This window comes from Myotis yumanensis, unplaced genomic scaffold (genome assembly GCF_028538775.1).
Source record: "Myotis yumanensis isolate MYYU_CA2020_CCGP unplaced genomic scaffold, mMyoYum1.0.hap1 SCAF_2, whole genome shotgun sequence".
In the NCBI taxonomy this organism is placed as follows: Eukaryota; Metazoa; Chordata; class Mammalia; order Chiroptera; family Vespertilionidae; genus Myotis; species Myotis yumanensis.
In genome coordinates, this window is record NW_027223753.1 from 127,979,491 (window position 1) to 128,005,039 (window position 25,549).

At 38.7% G+C, this 25,549-nt stretch overlaps 1 protein-coding gene across 3 annotated transcripts in view; it reads left to right on the forward strand.

Annotated features, from left to right (window-relative positions):
- Window positions 1-25,549, forward strand: part of CADM2 (cell adhesion molecule 2) — a 1,200,411-nt gene that overhangs the window by 508,671 nt on the left and 666,191 nt on the right. The gene's annotated exons all lie outside the window — the stretch shown is intronic.

Consider the following 25,549-nt stretch of genomic DNA (forward strand, 5'->3'; position numbering starts at 1 on the left):
GACTCAGATACAATTAATTTAATAAATAGCAAAATTGGACACCATAGTGGAGAGGAGGGTAATACCTATCCAAGGTTCTGGAGTTTCCATGGTTTTGTGGAAGTGAGCTGGAGAAAGGTGCTCTTATTCCACAGTATCTTGGCCCAGTTATTTAGATAGAAACATCAGCAGAACAGAAGGGAAGGGCAATTAATCAGGTTACCACTGTCTGATAAAACGATCCCTTAAGACCATTCAATTCCCTTTGTTCTAATTCTGTGCTCTCAGGAGAAACATTGAATCTATAATTTCATTTCCTCAGAGTATCCCTACCTACCCAGGAGGGTATGCCCTTGCAGATGACTTGTCCCAGTTGTCAAGCCCCAGAAGATCCCTCCAATATAATTTGAAACGTGGGCATTAGAGCTTATGAATTAGCCTCATGTGAATTTAACTCTAGTGACTTGCTGCCCCAGGACCAGGACACCTGTAGCTTTCTGACAAACCCACATTTCTGAATCTACCCCAAGACAATGGCAATTCCATTAAACTGTATTTCTTGAGGCACATCCTGAAAAAGTAGCATAAGTCACCCACAAATGTTATTAAAATTTAACTTGGTTTGACACACATCTTTTAAACACCTGCTTGATTTATTAGGTGATGGCCCTTTTTGGAATTTGTGTTAAGCATTATTGCCCGCTGACTTCAGCAAACTAACTCATCCTGCTGCAACAATTAGTCTGGGTTACTTTTATCTTAAAGCATGTCAATATCTGGACTCTAAAAATATAAAACACTAACTAACATTACACATCAGAAACTTCTGGAATTAAAATTATTTCAGAAAGATTCTATCGATAAATTCTTCTATAAAATAAATTATTCCATTTTAAACTTATGCTAACATAAGTCTTCCAATTATAGAAAAAAATAATAGCTTTATAAGCATTAATACTGAGCTTTATTATCTTTAGTAGGCTTTGCTCACTTCTGTTAACCAGCATGGTATCATGTAACTCTCGGTATTGTGAATGTAACATGAATGCATTGCTGAAAAATTGTCTGACTATTAATCTAGTAGTGTGGTTCAACAGATATTTGGGTTCAGAGGCTTTGATTAGATTTTCAGCTCTGACACAGGGCAATGATTTTGCCATGCTATGCCTCAGTTCATCTTCTGTAAAAGGAAGATATAGCAGCCACATTATAGGGTTGCACATATAGAGTGCTTAAAGCATTACACATGGCAAGTTTAGCTCTTAAGATCATGTGTTCAAAAAGCCTGGCTTCCTGCAGTAGATTTGAAAGTCAGAGACTTTTTGTTCCGCTTCATTGTGACTTTGCTGAGACTATCAGAGTTAGGGCCATCTCATGGACCTTATGACTGTGAAACAAGTTTGAGAGATTGTGGAATGCTAAAATATTTCTCCATTGATCTAACGGATGGCAGATTCTCTCAGTGTGGCTCTTATGTGCTTTAATTACAAGGTGAGAGTGACCATAGCTGTACATAATTTAGTTTTGGTTGGTTTGAACAGCCTACCTCTCTCAAAAAATGCACTTCCAGTATTTTGGTGACCCTAACCAGTTTTGCCCGGTGGGTAGAGCGTCGACCTGTGGACTGAAAGGTCCCAGGTTTAGTTCTGGTCAAGGGCATGTACCTTGGTTGCGGGCACATCCTTAGTAGGAGGTGTGCAGGAAGCAGCTAATCGATGTTTCTCTCTCATTGATGTTTCTAACTCTCTTTCCCTCTCACTTCCTCTCTGTAAAAAATCAATAAAACATATTAAAAAAAGAATTCTTTATTGATTTTGAGTCTACTGAAGCTTCAGAATAAATTCAAAGATGCATTGCTTTTTGGCCCCAGTGGATTCACATTATCTTAGTGCCCAGTTTTATTTTAATAGGAAGTGGTTCTAATTATAAATTTTCACATTTTGTATTAATAAATAATAAATATATACCCATGAGTTATATAAAATATATTATTTACATTTCAACCTCCATTCCTGACCCTTGAATGCATAGACATATATTTGGCTGGAATATGTAAATGATATACTTTAAATAATTTAGAAAGTTGTTTTATGGGTTAGCTCATAAATAGTTTTAAAAACCAAAAAGTTCAATTTTTTTTTCATTTTTAGTTATTTAGTTCTTTAAAGTTTCTTGGTTACTAGATACTTTATTTATATTTTTGCCAAAAGATATAGAAAGATTCACAAATTGCAATAAATTTTATATCTACTCTTACTTCAAATATATATATGTATATATATATATATGTATATATTAGACCAATGAAAAGTTTATATATATAAAATTATGCTACAACTTAAAACTTATTTTAAATTTGGTATTACCATACATTGCTTCTCTCTGCTTTGCTGATCAATATGTAATTCTTCCAAGAAGGAGTATGAGCAATGAAGCATAAGATTTTACTGTTTCCTAATAGTGAGCATATTCAGGATATGAGGATCAGAATAGAATTTTGGTGAGCGATGAGACTGGTTGTTAAAGCTTTTTAGATATTTATAAATGAACTAGTAGCCCATTGCTCAATAACATGTGCAGTAGGCTGCCCGCGGCTGCTGCGGAAGCTGGCGCTAACTGCAGCATGCCACCGGGAGCAGCGCTGTTTCCACAGGAGCCATGCTGCTTCCTCGGGAGGCAGAAGCAAGCCACCTGCTCCCACAGGAGCCAGGAGGGACCCGCGCCTATTCTGTGGGAGGAACCCGTGTCAATTCCGCAGGAGGCAGGAGGGAGCCACGCTCCTTCCACGAGAAGAGGGCCCGCTGCCTCTTCTCTTGGCCTGTGCTCATCTGTGGAGGCTGAGGGTTGGCTCCCCTGTCCCTGTCCATGTCTGCTCTGGCTCTGGGAGCCGGCCTGCAGCCAGGGAACAGCGGCTCGCGGACCCCCTGTCTGTCTCATCTCCGCTACCGGCCTCACCTGAGCACACAATCTCCTCCTGTCTGGGCGTGACCCGTTATGGTGTCCCAGCCTAATTTGCATATTTCATCTTTATATATATAGATACTAGAGGCCTGGTGCACAAAAATTTGTGCACTCAGGGAGGGGGAGGGGGGTCCCTCAGCCCGGCCTGTGCCCTCTCCCAGTCTGGGACCCCTCAGGTCCTCAGGTGATAACAACCTGCTGGCTTAGGCCTGCTCCTGGGTGGCAGAGGGCAGGCCCAATCCCTAGGTGCAGCCCCTGGTCGGACTCAGAGCAGGGCTGATTGGGGAGTTGGGGCACCGTCCCCTGTCATGCACAGAGCAGGGCGGATTGGGAGGTTGCGATGCCACCCCTAGTCACACTCAGGGTAGGGCCGATTGGGGGGTTGGGGCACCGCCCCCTATCACACTCAAGGCAGGGTTGATGAGGCGGTTGTGGTGCCACCCCCTGTGACGCACAGAGCAGGGCCCATCAGGGGGTTGGGGCGCTGCCCCCTGTCACGCACAGAGCAGGGCCAATCAGGGGGGTTGGGGCTCCGTACCCTGTCACGCACAGAGCAGGGCCAATCAGGGGGTTGGGGCACTGCCCCCTGTCATGCACAGAGTAGGGCTCATCAGGGGGTTGGGGCGCTGCCCCCTGTCATGCACAGAGCAGTGCCGATCAGGGGGTTGAGGAGCTCCCCCCTGTCAAGCACAGAGCAGGGCCCATCAGGGGGTTGGGTAGCTCCCCCTGTCATGCACAGAGCAGGGCCAATCAGGGGGTTGAGGAGCTCCCCCCTGTCACTCACAGAGTATGGCCAATAGGGGAGTTGGGGCACCGCCCCCTGTCACACACAGAGCAGGGCGGATCAGGGGGTTGGGGCGCCGCCACTCTCACACTCAGGGCAGGGCCGATGGGGAGGTTATGGCTCTATCCTGTCACACACAGAGCAGGGCCTGTTGTGGGGGGGCATGTTGGGGCGCTGCACCCTGTCACACACAGAGCCGCAGGGCGATCAGGGGGTTTGGGCGCTGCCCCCTGTCACTTTGATCCGGTGCCAGGAGGCCTTGCGGCTCCCCTGATCCCGGTGCTGGGAGTCATATTACCCTTTTACTATATAGGATAGAGGCCTGGGGGCTGGCTGGTTTGCCCTGAAGGGTGTCCTGGATCAGGGTGGGGGTCCCCACTGGGGTGCCTGGCCAGCCTGGATGAGGTGATGATGGCTGTTTGCAGCTGGTAACACACCTTTCAGGGTGGAGGTCCCCACTGGGGTGCCTGGCCAGTCTGGGTGAGGAGCTGAGGGCTGCTTTCAGGCTGGCAGTTGACTGAAGCTCCCAACCACTCCTTTTTTTCTTTTTCTTTTTTTTATTCTGGGCCAGCTTTAGCTCTGGCTCTAGCTCTGAGGCTTCCGCTGCTGAAAGCAAGTATCTGGTTTGTTTGCGTTCTATAATCGAAACAATGTATAACTCCAGCTCTGAGATCCTGGCCTGCTGAAAGCTGGTTTCTGGGGTTTTGTTTAGCTTCTATATTTGTTACAATGTTTCTTAGAGTTGCAGCTCAGAGGCCGGCAAGTCAGGCGGGGAACGTTGGAGTCTGTAGTCACTGGAGCAAGCAAGCCTCCTGTTTGCTTCAGTGCATGGCTGCCGGCCGCCATCTTGGCTGACAGTTAATTTGCATAAGGCTATGCTGATTAGCCAATGGGAAGGGTAGCGGTCGTACGCTAATTACCATGTTTCTCTTTTATTAGTGTAGATGACACCCTAAAAATCTATTATTTTCCATATGTGTATAAAAATAGATTGGACATGTGGTTATATTCTCATTTTAAAAATTGATCTTTTATCTGCTATTCTGATACAAAAATGGTCACTTCAAGTTCCTACAGCTTTCTTTTTTTCCTCCTCCATCTTGAACTTTTGCTTGGAAACATTTAATGAAAATGACAAAAAGAAAAAAAAATCATCTGTGTGTCTCTTTGGAAACTCAGGTTTCTTGAAGATCAGGGACAGCATTCAATAGATCCTCCAATGCTTAAATTTTCTGAATATGACATGATTTCTAATATTAATGTAAAGGCACATCAAAGTTGGCAATTCACAATGTGACTTGTCTATTGTATTTAACTTTCAGGTGAGGTCCTGAGTTTCTTCCCGCTGTGTCTCTTTCCTGTACCATTTTAGGCAGATGCAAGAAGAATGACAATGTTTTTTTCTCAATGCTTTTACAACATAGTTTATATGGATTGTATTAGTTTTATCGTCTAAAAAATAAAGTATAATATCTGGATATTATGGGATTAAAGCTCTGTATTTAAAGGGAATATAAAGTTGTATTCACTGCACTTTTTAATCCTATAATATACAAGTTTAATTAATCAAATGTCTAACTACAATAATGTCTGTTTCTTTTGCTAATCTTGCTCTAACACTAATAAGTGATCATTGGTTTTAAGACATACTAGGTTTATGCGTGTATTCATAAGGATATATTAGCAAATAAATCAGGCACTCTCATATAAGAGAGAGAAGACACTTTTTCTTATATACTGTTTTGAAGAGCTAAAGATATCTGGTTTCAGATATAATAATCATTAGTATTTTTTCACTAAGCATCTGGGCATGCCTTAAAGATGAGAAGTAAATGTTTATGACTGAGATAATAACTAATGTGTAATAAAAATATCAAGTAACACTTACTATATATAACCAAATTATTTTAGTTCATAATATCTCTCTACCAACTCCTCTCTACTAAGCCCAAAGTCGTGTCTTTATTATTTATGTTATATTCACAAGGGTAAAAAAGAGGAATTACTGAATATTTTATAGTGTTGGAAAGGTAAAAATATTTTTATGCCTAAATTTTACCTTTGTCTTAAAACACATCCATGAAGATTATAGGTGTACACTGCTTTTCTTTGTTATTTTCTACCCTTTCCCTAAGTGAGGAAACTAGTCAAGAGCTTCCTATTGGTAGTCATAATTAAAGCTATCCATATTAATAATATAATAAAAGCTTCCATATGAATAATATAATACAAGTGTAGGAGATCAAATGAACACAGTAACTCAGTTTAACATATATATCTTTGTCTTTGTTAATGACTTGAAAGTTATCTGATTGCATAAAGATTACCTAAAAACCATTATAGATGGGTCAGAAAGAGGAATCCTTTCTGAAAGCAAAGAACTGCTTACTGTTGACTTGCGTAGTACTTGTGTTTATTTGTTAAAGCAGGTAAGATTAAGTTCTCTAAAGGAGAATATATTTGATCTTCCTCTCAACTGTCTTATATCCTTGGAGAGAAATCTTTATTTTCTGTATGAATAGATATAATTACAAATACTATGTGCTTGTCAGATCCATGAAGTGACTTGGAGCAGGACTTATTTTCAAAATTATCTTGTCAATTTCATTGTGACAGTAACAGAGGCAGGTAGCAGCAGTTTTCTTCTGATTATGTTAAAATCTCATCTATTATTTAGTTTAAAGCTGACAGCATATATTATGGCTTAATAAAGGCTTTCAGTAATTTTGGACTAAATTTATCTTTCCCAATTTTAAGTGTTTGTCATTTAAGGGTTATAATTTGATCAAAGGTTAATTTCAGGAGGAGTTTTCCAAAATTATTTCAACATTAAATAAGTAGAGTATGAATTTTGGGGAAATATATCCATATGAAACTATTTTTGGCAAAAATGGAATTATAAGACAAGCACTTTTTAAAAGCTTTGATTTTTTTTCTCATATAAGAAAAACGTATGTAGTTACTATTTTAGTTCACATTCTAATCTAACAATGATCAAGTCTAGCTATGCTTCTATACCCTATGTCAGTCAGTCAGTCATCTTAACTCATGCTCTACTTGAATATGGATAATTTTAATCTCAATGGAATATACTGGACTATAATGATCTATAGAATAGTATAGATCAATTGTGTAGATAAATATAAGAAAACACAGATTTAGGTGAATACACGTTTAAGGGCTAAACATTTTGCTAATAAAATAATATTAAATTTAATTCTTTTTAAAAATTAACAAAAATTATATTACTTTTCTGAAGTTTTCTAATAGTTTTCTCTCATTGGATGGGATTAGTTGATAGAGAAAGTTTTTAGTCACTCTTGGAAAATGTGATTTCTAGAGTTCAGAAGACAGAGAAATCACTTTTACTTTTCTTTCACACTTGAAGATTGTTAGGTTTAGGGTTAGGGTTAAGGTGGTCTTCTGTAACCAATACTGTGACTATCTGCCAGCTTCAGTGCTTTTTAGAAATTATATAAATGTTATCTGGAAAACAGTGTCACAGTACATGTGTTAGGGTTAAGGGTCCTTCTAGCCAGATGCGCAACTTAATTCTTGTAACAACTGGCCTGGGTTTGCAATAGATATATAGTCTAATTTTTATATAAAAATGTGGCAAGCCAGAATTAGTAAGTTAAAACTAACCTGAATTATAGCAATAAATAGAAAATTTTTATGTTTGTAAATTATTTTTGAGTAACACAATTTGTCATTTAGTGTGTAATTACTGTAAATTAGGTTAAAATAATAATCTTAGAATTTACAATTTTGGCATGTTATCTTTATTAAAATTATTTTATGTCAAATTATCACCTAGTTAAATATTAGTAAATATGCTACTAATATTGATCCTAAGAAATGCATTGTGTCATAATGTTGAATACTCCAAATATTGGAAGTTGAAAGATGGTAGTTATCACAGATAACTTCTGACAAAGCAACTCTGTGAATTGTAAATGTACTTCAGATTTTCAAGAACAAGAAAATGTGACCCACATTTTTGAGAAATGATAGATATATCAGGAAAGTTGAACATACACCAAAGCTATAGAATAGAAAAAGTAAAGGTCTGATTTAAAAATATTCAGAATGGCTATCATCAAAAAATCAACAATTGACAAGTGCTGGCGGAGATGTGGTGAAAAACAATCCCTCATGCACTGCTGGTGGGAATGCAGACTGGAGCAGCCACTGTGGAAACAGTATGGAGTTTCCTCAAAAAATTAAAAGTGAATTCAAATTCAACCCAGTGATCCCACTTCTAGGAATATATCCCAAGAAACCAGAAACACCAATCACAAAGGATATATGCACCCCTATCTTCATAGCAGCACAATTTATAATAGCCAAGATTTGGAAACAACCTAAATGCCCATCAGAAAATGAGTGGGTTAAAAAACTGTGGTACATCTACACAATGGAATACTATGCTGCTGTAAAAAAGAAGGAACTCTTACCATTTGCAACAGCATAGATGGACTTGGAGAGCATTATGTTAAGTGAAAAAAGTCAGTCAGAGAAAGAAAAAGATCACATGATCTCACTCATTTGTGGAATATAATGAACAACATAAACTGATGAACAAAAATAGATCCAGAGACAGAGAAGCATCAAACTGTCCATCAGTCTTCAGAGGGAAGGCAGGGAACGGATGGTGGGGTAAGAGATCAACCAAAGGACTTGTATGCATACATATAAGCATAACTAATGAACACAGAGACTAGAGGAGTGAGGGCATGTGCTGGGGAGTGGGGGTGGACAATGGGGGGAAAAAGAGACATATGTAGTACTATATTTAATACTTTAGACAATAAGATTTTTTTAAAAATAAAAAATACAAAATTCTATTCAACTATTTTAAATATTCATTTGGTATTTTTTTAACTTTATTTTTCAATTAAAGTTGGCATTCAATATTACTTACATTACTTTCAGGTGTACAGTATAGTCAGTAGACGATCATATACTTGACAGAGTGATCCTGCTGATATTTCAAGTACCCACCTGGCATCATAAATAGTAGTTATTACAACATTATTGATTATATTTTCTATGCTATACTTTACATCTTTGTGACTATTTTATAACTAGTAATTTGTACTTCTTAATCCTTCACCTTTTTTTCACCTAGCACCTCTTCCCCCCTCCCCTCTGGCAACCATCCATTTATTATCTGTATCTATGCATCTGTTTATGTTTTGTTTATTCATTTATTTTGTTCTTTAGATTCTGCATATAAGTGCAATCATATAGTATTTGTCTTTCTCTGTCTGACTTATTTCAATTAGCATAATACCCCCTAGGTCTATCCATGTTTTTGCAAATGGTAAGGTTTCTTTTTTTCTTTTTTATGGTGAATAATATCTTATCCTATATATTTATCACATCTTCTTTATCTACTCATCTATTGATGGGCACTTTGGTTACTTCTATATCTTGGCTATTGTATATAACACAGCAATGAACATAAGGGTATATATATTTTTTTGAAATAGTGTTTTGGATTACTTCGGATATATGCCCAGAAATGGAATTGTTGGGTCATAAGGCAGTTCCATTTGTAATTTTTTGAGGAATCTATAGGCTGTTTTCTATAGTGGCTGGACCAATTTGCATTTCCACTAAACGTGCACAAAGGTTTCCCTTTTTTACATATCCTTGCCAAAGCTATTGTTTACTGATGGTCATCATTATGACAGATGTAAGGTGATATCTAGTAATTTTTATTTGTTTTTATTGATTTTAGAAAGAGAGGAAGTGAGAGGGAGAGAGATAGAAACATCAGCTACCTCCTGCAGGCCCCCTTGTGGATGGAAACTGCACGCCAGGCATTTGACCTGACCAGGAATCAAACCAGTGACTTTGTGCATAGGATGAGGCTAAACCAAGAGAGCCACACCGGCCAGTCTATCTAGTGATTTTTATTTGCATTTCTCTGACGATTAGTACTGCTGAGCATCTCTTCATATGTCTCTTAGCCATCTGTATATTCTCTTTGGAGAAGTGTCTATTTAGATCCTCTGCCCACTTTTTAATTGGGTTGTTTTTGTTTTGTTTTTTGAGTTGCCTGATTTCTATATAAATTTTGGATATTAACTCCTTATCATATGTATCATTGTCAAATATCTTCTCCCATTCAGTAATTGCCTTATCATTTTGTTGATGATTTTCTTTGCTTTGAAAAAAACTTTTTCATTTAATTTAATTCCATTTGGTATTTTAAAGAAACTAGGAGATGTAAGATAAAAGGACATTTTATACAATATAGGGAGTATGCTAAAAAACTAATGGGACTGGTTAATATATTTACACACAGCCTTGTTATCTTAACTACACTGGGGCCTTGACTTACGAGTGTCCCGACTAACGAGTTTTTTGAGATACGAGCCATCTCTCAGCCGATTTTTTGCAACAGAGCAGCGAGGCCTCCCGGCACCGGGTTCAGTGGATCAGCGAGGCCTCACTGCCCCTGTGTCAAGCAGAGCCGTGAGGTCTCCCAGCACCCAGCACGGGGATCAGAGGAGCCGCGAGGCCTCCTGGCCCCTGGAGCAGTGGGACAGGGGGCAGAACCCAAACCCCCTGATCACCCTGCTGCTCTGTGTGTGACAGGGGGCGGGGCCACAACCTCCCTATCTGCCCTGCTATGTTCGTGACAGGGGAAGGTGCCTCAACCCCCTGATCGGCCCTGCTCTGTGCCTGATAGGGGGGAGCTCCCCAACCCTCTGATCAGCCCTACTCTGTGTGTGACAGGGTGTGGTGCCCCAACCCCCCCATGGGCCCTGCTCTGTGTGTGACGGGGTGGAGCCGCAACCTCCCCATCGGCCCTACCCTGAGTGTGACAGGGGGGAGTGCCCCAACCCCCTGATCGGCCCTACTCTGTGGGTGACTGGGGGCGGTGCCCCAACTCTCCTATCGGCCCTACTCTATGCGTGACAGGGGGGAGCTCCCCAACCCCTTGATCAGCCCTGCTCTTTGGGTGACAGGGGGTGGCGCCCCAACCCCCTGATCGGCCCTGGTCTGTGTGTGACAGAGTACGGAGCCCCAACCCCCCTGATGGGCCCTGCTCTGTGCGTGACAGGGGGTGGCGTGGCAACCTCCTCATTGACCCTGTCTTGAGTGTGACAGGGGGCGGCACCCCAACCCCCCAATTGGCCCTGCTCTGAGCCCAACCAGGGGCTGCAACTAGGGATTGGGCCTGCCCTCTGCCACCCGGGAGCGGGCCTAAGGCAGCATGTCATTATCTCCCGAGGGGTCCCAGACTGAGAGAGGGCACAAGTGGGGCTGAGGGACACCCCCCAGCCAGTGCACAAATTTTTGTGCACCAGGCCTCTAGTATCAAATAAAAGGCAGAAAATGAGGAATCAACCTACTCATATCATCATGCTGTTTGGTATATTTTAAATTACATTGCCCTAAGAATATTTATCTTCTGATAAATAAAGGAACATGAAAATTCCCATAGTGGATTTATGAAAAATATACCCCCATTTCCATTTCCTGGTTACATTTTTGTATCCTTTATGCTTTTACTGAGAAAGTTTATTCTATGGCTGAGAGACAAAAACATACCTCCAAAACAAAAAACAAAACAAAAACAACTAATTGGCATTAGAAACATAATATTCAATATTTTTGTTAAGATATTTGTAATATTTGTATTTTAAATATTAATATTAGTCTTTAAATAAAAACAATCCTCAAATCTAATGTGCCAGTCATTTTATTCTTCATACTTTAGGAGCATTCTTTGATAGACTATAGAACATGATGAAGGTAAGTTAAAACACATGTATTAAAGTAATTTAGACTTTTTTGTTTATTCCGGTGACATAATGGAAAGATTTATTTTTACTAATATATTTTTATACCACAGTCTTCTACCACTATTTAAAAATTATTTTACATTTAATATTTACTATGTTTTTTCTCAATTACTTGCCCATTTTGTTCACTGCTAAAATATTTTCTTTCTTAATTACACTAGACATTTTTTTTAACTTTGTTGTTGTTGTTAATCCTCACTTGAGGATATTTTTCCATTGATTTTTAGAGAGAGTGGAAGAGATGGAGGAGAGACAGAGAGAGAGAAACATTGATATGAGAGAGACACATTGATTGATGGCCACTTGCACACGCCCCAAACAGGGCTGAGGATCCAGTCTGCAACCAAGATGGGTACCCTTGACTAGAATTGACCCCAAGACCCTTCAGTCTGAAGAGTGACTATGTATCCACTGAGCTAAACCAGCTAGAGCTTCTTAACTATTCTTAATTGCCCTGGGGAAAATTAGATTTTTATACACACTCATATATGATATAGATAGATGTAGATATAAATACCTATATTGACATAGATGTAGATATGTACAATTCTACAGTGTGTTCCTAGGTCTTATTATGACATTACCACTGATGTTATAGAACCTGGGTCATATTAAAAACTACAATATACATTTGTTGAAATATAAGCATACATATGAAATATTTTGGATAATAGTTTTTAGCAAGGATGCTTAAAATGTTCATTATTCCTTTCATTTGACTTGGATAAGTTGGAGCTGGTATCAGTTATCTATGTTGAGGGAGATAAATACTATTTATTTAAAGCCTAGTATGCTACCATGTGTTTAGTGTATATCTTTTCCATTCTCACAAAAACTCCATATGATAGCATTATTACTCCCCTCTTTTTTTAATTGATGGGAAAATTAAGTCTCAGAGAGATTAAGTATCTTGACAGTGGTACCGAACTAATTAATGAAGTTTGGGCCCTACTATTCTATCACAATATGTGTATTTCATTTATAAATTACTACTAAATTTCTATTTGATTCTATATTAAGTCACCAGTTTTTTACAAAATAATGATGGCAATTATGTCAATATTGTATATCTATATGGTAATGTGTAATTAATATTATAACTATTTTATATATACAAAATAGCATCTTTCAAATAAACTGAACAGTTAACTTGATTAACTATAAATTTATTTCATTAGATTTATATTGTCAGTTACTACACTGCAGTTTACATTTGTATTAAAAATATTGTTCTTTGAAAATTCTTCCATTCAAAATGGAATTTCAATAAAATACTGTATTAATTATTTTACTAATCACAGTGAGAGATAATGAGGAAGTAACAATCATAGCAGAAATTCATTAATATTAAATATTTTCCACATAACTCATCCTTATTGGGCACAGCTATCGATAAAATATGCCCTTACTCTTGACAAGTAGCTCCTGTGTTTTGCTTGTAGATTAGCTTACAGCCCTACTCTGTATTCTTTATCTTCATCACTGCACCAGTCCTTTAATTAGGCAGTGAAATCTTCTGCATAGTGATTAGGAAAGCACAGTTAAGAAGGTGTTACAAAGAGATGTTTCTGGAAACTACTCTAAATAGCTCTCTGCTTTGGAAATTCCTCTATGTACAATATCAAGAAAACGCTCATGTTTCAAAAGAAAGTGACATCTGACTTTGAGTTAATCAGGTTTACCAATTTCACCAATTTTTTTTCTTTATTGATTAAGGTATTACATTTGTGTCCTTATCCCTCCCCCCTCCCCCCCCCCCCCCCCCCCGCCGCCACATGCATGCTCTCACCCCCCTGTTGTCTGTGTCCATTGGTTATACTTATATGCATGCACACAAGTCCTTTGGTTGGTCTCTCCCCCTTATCCCCACCTTCCCCTACCTTTCCTCTGAGGTTTGATGGTCTGATCGATGCTTCTCTGTCTCTGGATCTGTTTTTGTTCATCCGTTTATGTTGTTCATCATATTCACTAAAATTTTAATTCTCAGTCCTGAAATGATGGGTGTAACTAGAAAAAGTCCTAAGCCAAGGTTGGCAAAGAATGCAACTTCATTGTTTAACTTGTGAAGCAGAGGTGGTGAAGCACTTTGTATTTAAATTTAAACTCATTTTAGAATTCAGGAGTATATTCTTATGTAAATAATTTTGTTACTTTTGCATGCTAAAAAAAATTGAAAATATACCTTAGAGAATTAAGGAACAACCATTTTTCATAATTATCCTATTAGGAACACTTTATGAAAAGAACTAATTTCAGAAACGAAATTTATATTGATCAAGGTAAATATGACTTGATAGTACCTACAATACTATAGTGCTCAAGAGACAGGTCATATTCACACATAGTTTTATCAATATGGAGAAACTGTTTTTATTATTATATCAAATGTAACATTAAAGTTATTACTATTACACAAAACCAAGGTATGAAAAAATATTGATGCTGTTAGAAATAAGTTAAAGACATAAAGTTTCAATAAAATCAGCAAGGAAAGCTGATAGTTAAGCTCCTAGCACACTAATTAACATTTTTTTATTTTGTTCTGTGATTTGGATGAGTTTGTAGTGATGATAACGGTAAGGAAAGGTTCATCTGGGCATGATGCTACAAATATTATTAGCATATTATTAGATGAAAAATTAAACATGTTAAAATCAGTATCGCCATATTATTTTAAAGTGGTTAAAATAATATTATGTTACAAGATTTTATATGAAAAAGGGTACAAATTAATATCTTTTACCAACATAGAATTACTTCAGTCTAATTCCATTTTTTTAAATTAATGATTGAAATATTTAATGGTGAGTTGAAGTTTATCTTATGGTTAGTCACATTCTAGAGATACTTTTAGATTTTTAAGTCTGTTGATAATACCTGGGGCAGCTTGTTCTAGCCTTTCTATTTTCCAGTTTTTTCTCTGATTCACTCTTAGGTCTCATAGTCTCCTCTACCAGGCAGCAAACAATAGTTCTTAAGTATAAAGTCTGTGAATTTAAACTTTCTGGGGGAAATCCCAGTTCCTGTCACTTGGACAAACTGTACTCTCTCTGTTCCCCAGTTTTCTTATTTGAAAGATAATAATATTAATAATAATAATAATAATAATCTATACTAATAATAACCTAGGGCCGTCATGACCTAAATGACCAGACGGACAACCAGTCACCAGGAAGTGCATGGAGCACCTCTCGGTCCCTTCCCGGGGGCCCACAGGATCCTATCACAGCAAGGCTGGTGGCAGGTGGGCGGGTGGGGTTGGGGTGGGGGCGCGGCGGGGAGGGGAACTGGGCAAGGCGACGCAGGTGCAGCAGTTGTGGATCAGGCCCAGAGAGATGCCCAGAGAGAGAGAGGCAGGGCTAATCAGCAGCCGAAACAGCTGCTGCTGAGGCCCGGAGAGAGACAGAGGCAGGTACTGATCAGCAGCTGCTGTGGAGGCACAGATCAGGCCCAGAGATAGGCCCCAAGAGGGAAACAGCTGTCAGCGGACCGTTCTGGATTTCTCAGAAGAGCCAATGGCTGTTTAGGAGTTAGAGCTTTTGACGCTGACCTGCATAGAAACCAACCAGTCAGAACCAAATCTGGGTGAACTGCGAGAAGCCAATGGCTGCCTAGGAGGCGGAGCTTTTGATGCTGACTGGCATAGAAACTGAAGTGAACTGTGAAGGCAGAACCTAAGGTGGGGGCTGAGGAGGGGTTTTAAGGGCAACAGCTGTTTTGTGTAAGGTGTAAGAAAGCAGTTCAATTTTTTAATAACCAGTTTGGCAGTATACTGCATATGGCTATCAGTCCAGATATAGGGATTATGTATTTTTGTCTGCAAAGAGCATCTCCTCCTGCTGAAAAAGGCTTTTCCCCCATTTAAGCAATCCTATCTTGAATAATCTACCAATACTAATAAAAGGGTAATATGCTCATTAGACCAGGTCAACCAACCATCTTCCGGATGTCCAACTTCCTTCTGGACAAAGCCATGGTCATGGGGGCCAAGGCAGAGGCAGTTAGGGGTGATCAGGCTGTCAGGGGAGGGCAGTTGGGGGTGATCAGGCTGGCAGGGGAGGGCAGTTAGGGGGAACAAGGCCGGTGGAGGGGTTTGGGGGTGACCAGGCTGGTGGGGGGGGGCAACTGGGGGTGACAAGGTGCAGGGGAGGGCAGTTAGAGGCAATCAGGCCAGCAGGGGAGGGCAATTAGGAGGACAAGGCTGGCGAGGGAGGTGGGGGTCACCAGGCTGGTGGGGGTTCAACTGGGGGTGACCAGGCCAGCAGGGGGGGCAGTTAGGGGTGACCAGGCTGGCAGGGGGGGAGCAGTTGGGTTTGAGCAGGCCAGCAGGGGAAGTGAGTTAGGAGTGACCAGGCTGGCAGGGGAGGGCAGTTAGGGGCAACCAGGATGTCAAGGGAGGGAAGTTGGGGGTGATCAGGCCAGCAGTGGAGGACAGTTAGGGAGGATAAGGCCAGCGGGGGTGTGGGGGGTGACCAGGCTGGCAGGGGTGGTTAGTTAGGGATGACCAGGCCAGCAGGGGAGGGCAGTTGGGGGCATCCAGGCCTGCAGGGGAGGGCAGTTGGGGGCAACCAGGCCTGCAGAGGAGGGCAGTTGGGTAGGACCAGGCCTGCAGGGAAGGGCAGTTGGGGGCAATTGAGCCTGCAGGGGAGCAGTTAGGCATTAATCAGGCTGGCAGGGGAGTGGTTAGGGAGTGATCAGGCTGACAGACAGAAGCAGTTAGGGGCATCAGGCAGGCAGGCAGGCAGGCGTGCGGTTTGGAGCCAGCAGTCCCAGATTGTGAGAGGAATGTCCAACTGCCAGTGGGATCAGGCCTAAACCAACAGTCAGACATGCCCCGAGGGGTCCCAGATTGGAGAGGGTGCAGGCTGGGCTGAGGACAACCCCCCAGTGCATGAATTTTATGCACTGGGCCTCTAGTTTGTTTATAATGTTGAGGTATGATCCCTGTATTTCCACTGTACTGAGAGTTTTTATCAAGAAAGGGTGTTGGATTTTGTCAAATGTCTTTTCATCATCAATTGATATGATTATGTGATTTTTATCTCTCAAATTGTTTTTGTGATGTACACATTTATTTATTTGTGGATATTGCACCGTCCTTGCATCTACAAAATAAATCCCACTTGGTCATGGTATATAATCTTTCTAATGTAATGCTGGGTCCAATTTCCTAGGATTTTGTTGAGTATTTTAGCATCTATGTTCATCAGAGATATTTTCCTGTAATTCTTTTTCTATGTAGTTTAGGATTAGGATAGTGCAAGATTCATAGAAAGAGCTTGGAAGTGTTCCATTCTCTTAAATTTTTTGGAATAGTCTGAGGAGGATAGGTTTTAGTTCTTCTTTTAATGTTTGGTAAACTCCCCTCTGAAGCCATCTGGCCCAGGGCTTTTGTTTGCTGGACATTTTTTGATGACTTCTTCAATTTCCTCCATAATTATCGGCCTATTCAGATTTTTTTATTCTTCCTGATTGAGTTTTAGAAGGATGTATTTTTCTAGGAATATGTCCATTTCTCCTAGGTTAACCAGTTTGTTAGAATAGAGTTAGTTGTTCATGGTATTTTTAAAAAAATTCCTTTGTTTTTCAGTGGGGTCTGTTTTTATTTCGCCTCTTTGATTTCTGATTTTGTTTATTTGGGTCCTTTTTATTTGTTTCTTGTTGAAACTGGCTAGAAGTTCACCAATCTTGTTTATCCTTTCAAAGTACTAGTTCTTGGTTTTATTGATCTTTTGTATTGTTGTGTGTTTTTTTTTGGTGTTTTATTTTAATTTTTTGTCTCTATGTTATTTATTTCTGTTCTGATCTTTATTATCTCCTTCCTTCTGCTCACTCTGGGCTTTTCCTGTTGCTCTCTGTTTAATTCCTTAAGTTGTAGAGGTACATAATTTATTACCAGTTTTTCTTGTGTGTGTGTGTGTTTTTTTTTTTTTTAAGTAGGCCTGTAATGCTATGAACTTCCTTCTGCTTTCACTGTGTCCCATAGATTTTTGTATTGTTGTGTTTTCATTGTCATTTGTTTCCAGGTTTGTTTGTTTTTTTATTTCTTCTTTGATCTCTTTGGCAAACTAATCATTGTTTAATAACATGCTATTTAGCCTCCAAGTGTTTGATTTTTTTTTGTTTTTATTGTAGTTGATTTCTAATATTATGCCATTGTGATCTGAGAAGATGCTTGATATGACTTCAATCTTCTTGAACTAAAAGAAACTTTTCCTGTGTCCCAATATTTGGTCTGTCTTTGAAAATGTCCCATGTGCGCTTGAGAAGAATGTATATTCTATAGCTTTGGGGTGAAATATTCTAAAAATATTGATTAAGCCCATCTGATCTAGTGAGTCATTTAGGATTGCTGTTTCTTTGCTGATTTTTTTATTTAGAGGATTTATCCAGTGATTTCAATGGGGTATTACAATCTGCTACTATGATTATGTCATTGTCAACCTATCCCTTGATATCTTCCAGAAGATTTTTATGTATTTGGATCTTCCTGCATTGGGTTCACATATGTTTACCAGGGTTATATCCTTTTGTTGTATTGATCCCTTTATTATTATGAAGTGGCCTTTCTTAGCTCTTGTTATGGTCTTCACTTTGAGGTCTATTTTGTCAGATACAACTATTGCTAGCCTGTCTGTTTTCTTTCTTTTTTTATTTCTATTTACATGAAAATTTTTTTTTCCATCCCTTCACTTTCAGTCTGTGTGAGTCCCTTTTTTCTGAGGTTGGTCTGTTGTAGATAGCATGCATGTGGGTCATGTTTTCTTATCCATTCATCCCCTCTATGTCTTTTGATTGGAGCATTTAATTTATTTACATTTAACGTTATTATTGATAGGTACTTGTTTGTAGCTATTTTTATTCTTTATGCCTATGTTCCTTCTTCCATTTCTATTTCTTCTGTTTACAGCAGTCCCTTTAGCATTTCTTGCATTGTTGGCTTGGTAGTGATAAACTCCTTTAGCCTTTTTTTTTTTTTTTTTTGTCTGCAAAGCTCCTGATTTCTCCTTCAATTTTGAATGATAGACTTACTGGATAGAGTATTATTAGATTCAGTCACTTGCTTTGCAACACTTTGTATGCTTCATTCCATTCCTTTCTGGCTTGATGTGTTTCTGTTGAGAAATAATTTGATAATCTGAAGGGGGATCCATTTTAGGTAACTCTCTGTCTCTCTCTTGCAGCTTTCAAGTTTCTCACTTTGTCATTAACATTTGCCATTGTAATTAAAATGTCTTGGTGTGGGACTTTTTGGGTTCATCCTTTTTGGGACTCTGTGTTTATATGTCCTTTTTCTTCCCAAAATCAGGGAAGTTTTCTGTCATTATTTCTTCAACTAGGTTTTCTAATCCTTAATCCTCTTCTTTTCCTTCTGGCACCCTATTTTACATATGTTACTTCATTTCATGTTGTCCCAAAGCTCCCTTAGGCTCTCCTCCTGCTTTCTAATTTTTTTCTACAATTTCTGTTCACATTATCTGTGTCAGATTGCTGACCTATCTTCTAACTTACTAATTCAGTCCTCTGTTTCTTCTAGTCTACTGTTGAAACTGTCCATTGTTGTTTTTTTTCATTGTAGCTATATCATGTTTTATTTCCACTTGATTCTTACATAAGTTATTGATTTTGTCATCTATCTGGTTTATGAATTGTATGACTCATACTCTGATTTTTTTCTGATATATTGCATGACTCTGTTTCATTTTGTTCCTTTTCTAGAAATTCCTCATTTTCTTTCCTTTGAGGGTTGTTTATTTGTCTCTCCATTTTTTGCTGTCTTTTTCTGGCCCTTGGCAACATGCTTGGGGTTTGAGAGGTTGAAGACCCTACTGGGGCAATGGTCCAGAAATTATTAGCCCAGATACTGGGTCTGCTTTGAGGCTCATATCTTTATTGCCTCTGCTCTGAGTTGTACCGCCTTCTCCCATGGATCTGGTCCCTCAGTTGCCTGTTTAAGAATCTTGGGGTGGTGAGAGTGTGTGCACAGTTTTTCTGATGTGCAATTCTCTGTGAGAACCCATAGCCCTCTGGCATGCAATTTGCTGTGCGGCACCAACACCCATGGCAGGGTGGCACCATAGGTCCCTCTGGCATCACACTTGTGGCATGATCTTGTGGCCCCTGGCTGGGCACACTGGCTTGCTCCAGGTCACCCCAGCAGTGCTTTCCTATGGCCTGGAGTTAGGAATGTGCTGGGTTGCTCTGGGTAGCCACTGAAGGACTGTGCCAGGGGCCAGGGAGAAGTGGGTGCTGGTTGCTCTGGGTCACATAGTCAGAGCTCCCCCATGGCCTAAGTGGGGCACTGTTGGGCTAATCCAGGTTGTCCTGGCAGCACGACCCTGGGCTCATAGTGGAGTGGAACGGGTTGTTCTGGGTCGAACAGTCACAGCTCCCCTATGGCCTGGACTAGGGCATGCTCTGTGTTGCTCCAGCTTTCCCCAATAGCAGGACCCAGGGCTGAGGGTGGAGTGGTCACTGGGTGGTTCTGGGTCAGGCTAGCAGCACGGTTCTGAGATTTGGAATGGGAGTGGAGCACAGTGTTCCCCCTGGCTCACAATCACTGCAGGGTCTTGGAACTGGATCCTAGGACACTGGTTGCCAGTGGGCTGGTGAGGAGGCCTGGTGCAGGAACTCACTCTGGCAGTTGTATCGCCTTCTCCCATGGATCTGGTCCCTCAGTTTCCTGTTTAAGAATTTTGTGGTGGTGAGAGTGTGTGCACAGTTTTTCTGATGTGCAATTCTCTGTGAGGACCCATAGCCCTCTGGCATGCAATTTGCTGCAGACTTCTGGGAGCCTTCTCGGAGGTATTAGGCCACTCACTGTTGAGGCACGGTGGTGGTTCCATGGGGGTTATGGCTGGCAAGTAGCGTTCTTTAGGCATCCTGTGGACTTCCTTATTGAAAATTGTCTCCTCAATTATGTCTAATTTGTTGATCCAAGGTGGATATTCTCTTACTTACTTGCTTTTTTGGCCTGGCCATTTTTCAGAAAAGCCTAGAGAATACTTTTAAAAAGAACCACCATTTTTCAGGAAAGCCTAGAGAATACTTTTAAAAAGAACAATACTTTATTGTTGTTTTGTTGATGGTTTCTTATGCTGTGCAGAAGCTTTTTATTTTGATGTAGTCCCATTTTTTTATTTTCTCCTTAGTTTTCATTGCCCTAGGAGCTGTAGCAGTAAAGGTGTTGCTATGACAAATGTCTGCTATTTTGCTGCCAATGGCCTCTTCTAAGATTTTTATGGTTTCCCACCTTATGTTAAAGTTTTTTATCCATTTTGAGCCCATTTTTGTGTTTGGTGTAAGTTGGTGAACTAGTTTCATTGTTTTCATGTATTTGTCCAATTTTCCCAGCACCATTTATTGAAGAGACTATCTTGACTCCACTGTATGCTCTTGCCTCCTTTGTCAAACATTCATTGAGCATAATGGCTTGGGTTGATTTCTGGATTCTCTGTTCTGTTCCATGGTCTATATATCTGTTCTTGTGCCAGTACCAGGCATTTTTGAGAACAGTGGCATTGTAATATAGCTTAATATCTGGTATTGTGATTCCTCCAACTTTGTACTTCTTAAGATTGTTGCAGCCATTCAGGGTCTTTTTTTATTCCAGATGAATTTTTGTAGAGTTTGTTCTAGATCTTTGAAGTATGCCATTGGTATTTTAATGGGGATTGCATTGAATCTATAGATTGCTTTGGGTAGTATGGACATTTTAATGATGTTGATTCTACCAATTCATGAACATGGTATATTCTTTCATTTATTTTGTATCTTCCTTTATCTCTTTTTTTCAGTGGCCTGCAATTTTCTGAGTAAAGGTCTTTTACCTCTTTGGTTAAATTGACTAGTATTTCGAAGTACCTTAATTTTTGTGTTGCAATGGTAAATGGGATTGATTTTTAGTTTCTCTTTCTGTGAGTTCATTATTGGTGTATTAAAAAGCCATAGATTTTTGGGTATTAATTTTGTATTCTACTACATTGCCAAATTCATTTATTAAGTCTAGTAGTTTTTTGATGGAGTCTTTAAGGTTTTTCTAAGTACAGTATCATGCCATCTGCAAATAATGAGAATTTTACTATTTCTGTTCCAATTTGGATACCTTTTATTTCTTCTGCTTGTCTAATCTCTACGGCTAGCACTTCCAGTACTATGTCAAACAAGAGTGGTGAGAGTGAGCATCCCTGTCTTGTTCTTGTTCTTAGGGGAAATGGTTTTATTTTTTGCCCATTGAGTATGATGTTTGCTGTAGTTTTGTTGTATAAGGCTTTTATTATGTTGAGGTATGATCTCTCTATTCCCACTTTGCTGAGAGTTATTATCAGGAAAGGGTGTTGGATTTTGTCAAATGCATTTTCTGCATCAATTGATATGATTATGTGATTTTTGTCTCTCAATTTATGTGATGTATCACTTTTATTGATTTGTGGATAAAGCCTACTGCATGGGAGATCATATTTTCCAATGTTAACTCATATAAGGGATTAATTTCCAAAATTTATAGGGAACTCATACAACTTAACAAAAGGAGGATAGACAATCCAATAAAAATGCAAAGAGAACTTAAATAGACATCTTTTGAAAGAGGACATGCAGAAGGCTTAGAGACATATGAAAACATGCTAAAATCACTAATCATCCGAGAGATGCAAATCAAAACAACAATGAGGTAGCATCTACCACCTGTCAGAGGATGGCTATCATCAACAAATCAACAAACAACAAGTACTGGCGAGGATGTGGAGAGAAAGGAATCCTCTTGCACTGGTGTTGGGAATGCAGCTACTATGGAAAACAGTATGGTGTTTCCTCAAAAAATTTAAAATGAAACTTCCATTTGACTCAGTAATCCCACTTCTAGAGATATATCCTAAGAAAATAGAAACACCAATCAGAAAGGATATATGCACCCCTATCTTCATAGCAGCACAATTTACAATAACTAGGATTTGGAAACAGCCTAAATGCCCATCAGCATATGAGTGGATTAGAAAACTGTGGTACATCTACACAATGGAATACTATGCTGCCATAAAAAAGAAGGAACTTTTACCATTTGCAACAGCATGGATGGATCTGGAGAGCATTATGCTAAGCGAAATAAGCCAGTTGGAGAAAGATAAATATCACATGATCTCACTCATTTGTAGAATATAATGAACAACATGAATTGATGAACAAAACAGAAGCAGAGTTATTGAAGCATGGAATAGACTGTCCAACCTATGAGGGAAGGCGGGGGGTGAGCGGATAAGAGATCAACCAAAGGACTTGTATGCATGCATATGAGCATAACCAATGGACACAGATGGGGTGGTGAGGGAATGTGCTGGGGGTTGGGAGTAGCCAGGAAGAGGTCAACGGGAGAAAAAGGAAACTTATGTAATGCATTAAACAATAACGAACTTAAATTAAAACACACACACACAAAAAACAAAAACAAAAAAAAAACAAAAAAAAACCAAAAAAAACCTAGGCAGTGGAAATCTCTACAGAATAAATGACCGACTGTTTTTTTTTCTTCAAATTATAAGAAAAAAAAAAAAAAAAAAACTGGAAAGAGAAAAAATAAATAAATAAAAAGAACAATACTTTAAAGCAATTAAGGCTATTTAATCCAAAAGCCTGCTGATATTCTGCCAAATTCTCCAGTTCCTTCGAGGAGTAATATTGTTTAAAAATACAGATACAACCTCTTTTCTTCCTATAAGCATTTATCCCCACCAGGGGCTTCCATAAGTCCTGCTGATCAAGGGCTCTAAGAGCACCTTTGTCACACCTGTTCTTCATCTTCCCTTTCCTTCAGGCTTCGAATCATCTTGCTTGTAGACTGTGTGAGCAATCAAATTGTGTAAAATCATGAAGACATATATTTTATTTTCTTTGTTCATTTTAGACCACATAGGCAAGAATGACATTCCTTTGGAGATAAAATCTATATATCATTTTAATTAAATGTGGAAGAAGCAATTTCTATTTCAACACTTAACCTACTTTTACAATTCATTTTGTCAGGGTTATTTCCAAAGTGTGAGAGACAAAGGAGAAAGGGGAGTTAGTGCAGAGGAGCTGGTTTTCATAATTTTTTTGCACATCCATTCAAATCGGTTCAACTGAATGGATTTTAACCAAATAATACTTTTGGTTAAAGCCAAATTTAATAATGATCTTTAACTTAATTGAGAAGTGTTATTTTTCTTTTCTGTACATTTTTTTTTCAATCCAGGGAGGAAAAGGTGAAATTATAAATATAAAGTACAATATGTTTATAGATATGCCCCTCTTTATTCAACAAGTAAAAGAAGGAATTATGTTGAAGGGAGTTTGCTTATTATTTTTCATTTCTGTTAAAGTGACAGAGAACCCAAGACTAAGTAATTTAATGATTTATGGAGGCCAAGAAAGAAAGATCATTACAAAGATAATCACAAACCTGAGGTCAATTCCTGCATGCCTGACAACTTGGGACCTCCGTCGTGCTAACTAACCCCTCCTAGCTACAGTTCCCTTATTTATACATATCATTAAGTATGATCTCTTTCTTGCATTCCCTTAGTATTGTTACAAAGATTAAGTGAAGTTTTACTAATGAAAGTAATTAAAACTTAAGTGGTAACACATGATGTGCAAAGTTAATATTTTATATTCTTAGCCTGTGTTAGAATTCTCCAAAGAAACAAACTACCATGATTTATGGGTTTGCTTGATGGGTGATGTGAGCCAAACTCCTTATAGATAATTTCTGGGCCTGGGGGCCTGGGTACACATGGACATGGGTGTTTCTAATCCCAGGACTACCTTGCCCACCCCGTAGATCCCTTGAGATCCCTCAATATCCCTTTTTCTCTAGAAAGAGTGGGTTGGAAAAAAAGTGAGAGATTCATTTTCAGAAATTGGCATTCCTCAACATGAGTCTAGGATAAGTGTAAATTACTGCTAAATTATCATGGGCTTTATGGATACTAAGAACTAAATTAATCCATAAATAAAGATAGTCCCACCAAAATATTTATAAATATTATTGAAGCAATATAATATGCTAATTTAATCACTGAAAGTGCTCTGATGAGGAAAAAAAGTAACTTCTAAAATTAATGGAAATTTACATCTCTGAAAAAAAAGTAAAGAACCAGGCACTATTTCTAGTTGTTTTATTTATTTAAATGTATTATTATTATCTCTTAACTTTAATTAATATTAATTGAGAGAATTCATTATTTTTCAGAGCTGGTAATGTTTATAATATTAAGATTTGAATATCTGTTATATTAATTGCACATGTGGTACTTAAAAAGAACAAAAATAATAGAAAACTGTATCTATCATCTAAATAAGACAAAATAATGAATCATTGAAGAAAAAAATTTGCAGGCTGTCTATATTTCAATTTAATTATACACTACCTCAAATGTTACACCAATCTATTGAGATGTCTGTTTTTCTAAAAATCAATTTGCCTTAACAGATATGACACACTGAAAAATAAACTGCATATACTGTATTGGATAAGATTGTTTTGGTATGTTGACATGCAAAGTTTTGAAAATTGTTATAGGAAGAGAGCTTCTTCAAAAACATTTATAAAATTGGGAAGAAACAAGTAGCACATTTTGAACTTTTAGTCTAGCATTTCAATTACATGTGAACACTTTCCCAGCATTAAGCTATCTATGTATGTTAGAGAATTTACCCTTCTAACTCTTTTTAATAAAACACATATTGAAGGAAATATTTGTCCATTTAAAAAGTGATATTTTTAAAAAGGAGTATAGAAGGTTTGCAAGGGAAATTGTACAAATGTTGAATTGAAGTGGGTAGAAGACTTAACTCAGCCTCTGTTTTGTTTCTTATTCAATCCTTCCTTGAAGACTTTTTCATGTTGTGTGCACATTATTAAGCCCAAGGTCAACAGTTTGCCAATACACTACAAAGACAGAAGTTATAAGTAAATTCTGCAGACCACTTAACCAATTGAAGTCTATGCCTTAATTTTTAATAA